Source organism: Suricata suricatta, chromosome 14, assembly GCF_006229205.1.
Source record: "Suricata suricatta isolate VVHF042 chromosome 14, meerkat_22Aug2017_6uvM2_HiC, whole genome shotgun sequence".
NCBI classification, from domain to species: domain Eukaryota; kingdom Metazoa; phylum Chordata; class Mammalia; order Carnivora; family Herpestidae; genus Suricata; species Suricata suricatta.
Window position 1 is genome coordinate 89133089 of NC_043713.1, and position 1697 is coordinate 89134785.

The 1697-nt window shown below is 50.6% G+C and overlaps 1 protein-coding gene across 6 annotated transcripts in view; it reads right to left on the reverse strand.

Moving 5' to 3' along the window:
- GOLGA3 (golgin A3) overlaps positions 1–372 on the reverse strand; it is a 44287-nt gene extending 43915 nt beyond the window's left edge. For all 6 annotated transcript variants that reach the window (XM_029921655.1, XM_029921653.1, XM_029921656.1 and 3 more), the window contains exon 1: positions 55–372. The gene's annotated coding sequence lies outside the window, so the exon portion shown is untranslated. The remainder of the gene's footprint in view (positions 1–54) is intronic.
- Positions 373–1697: the final 1325 nt, after the last annotated feature.

Here is a 1697-nt window from a genome sequence, read left to right on the forward strand (position 1 = left end):
TCCTGCGCTCCCGGGGCCGGAGACGCGACCCGGGCGCCTCCCCGCGACCCTCACCCGGGCGCCGCGGAAGCCTAGGCGGCTGCCGGCCGGACTGCTCCGGGAGACGTGGCCGCGCGAGGGGCGGGGCACAGCGAGCGACGGGCTAGGACCCTCCGGAAACAGCCTGCGCGCGGCGCCTCCGTTCCGGAAGACAGGGCGTCCTGTTCTCCTTGCCAACAGCCTCCCTCGGGCCGGGCCGCCCCGACCGCAGGGCCGGGCTCGAGCCCACTCACAACCGGCGCGAGGCAGGTTTCAGAAAGTGAGCTTGGGGCTGTCTCCCTTGTGGAAACACAAGCTCGGGACTTGGAAGACAAGCTCCGACCGGAAGCCGGATAGACGAACTTCCGGCGGAAGTGGCGTGGCCAGGGCTCTGGTCCCCGCCCAGTCCCGCCCAATCTGTCAGGCCGAGGGCGTGGTCATCCTCGCTCCCGCCCCGGCCCCGTTGGGGGCGTGGCTTGGAGGCCCAAAGAGGGCCACGCGCTGAGGCTCCTGTCCACAGACCCAAGGAACTGCAAACCCCCTCCCACGAGCAAGTATTTATTTATCTTTCAGGTGCCAATACAAGTGTCTCCTGTCTTGGAGCCATAGCAAGGTCTTACCCGTTCAAAAATACCAGGGTTGGCATAAGGCAGAGGTTTAAGTGAAGGTTTTCTCCTATTTATTCATTTTTGCCTATGGATGAAATTTGTTTCAGCACCGCTTATTGAAAAAAAAAAACCCTCTCTCTCCTGCATTAATTTCCTTTTTCACACTTGTCAAAAATCAATTGGCTACTTTTGTGGGTGTTTCTGGATTCTCTGTTCTTTTCCGTTCATCTCTGCGTCCTTCCGTCTGCCTACACAGCTGTCTCCACCATAGTCTTACAGCAAGCCCTGATACTGGATAGGGGAATCCTCCCGATTTGCTTTTTCATTGTTCTAGGTGTTTGGGAACTCATAGCCTTCCGCATAAATTTTATAATAAACCTGTCTATATCTATAGAAATCCTTCCTGGGATTTTGATAGGAAATGCATTGGAATTATAGACAATATGGGGAGAATTGGCATCTTTCCTATGTTTCTTCTTTAAGTAGGCTTCACACCCAGTGTGGGGCTTGAACTCACAACCCTGAGATTCAGACTCACACACTCTACCCACTGACCCAGTCAGGTGCCCCTACATCTTTACTATGTTGAGGCTTTCATCCATGAACATGATACATCTGGTTTTTTTTAGGTCCTTTCTGACATCTTTCATCAACATTTTGTAATTTTCAGCATACAGATCCTGTGTTCTGTATTTTATACCAAAATGTTTAATTTTCTTGGTAATTGTAAAAGGTATTGTTTTAAAATTTAATTTCCACCTTATTGTTAGTATGTAGAAATATGATTAAATTCTGTGTGTGTTGATCTTGTATCCTGAGAACTAGCTGAACTCACTTTTTAGTTCTAGGGGTTTTTTTAATGTTTTTTATTTTTGAGAGACAAACAGCACGAGCAGAGGAGGGTCAGAGAGAGAGGGAGATACAGAATCCAAAGCAGCTCCAGGCTCTGAGCTGTCAGCACAGAGCCCGACCTGCCGCGAACTGTGAGATCATGACCTGAGCCAAAGCCGGATGCTTAACCGACTGAGACACCCAGGTGCCCCTAGGAGTTTCTTTTCTATAAATTCCTTG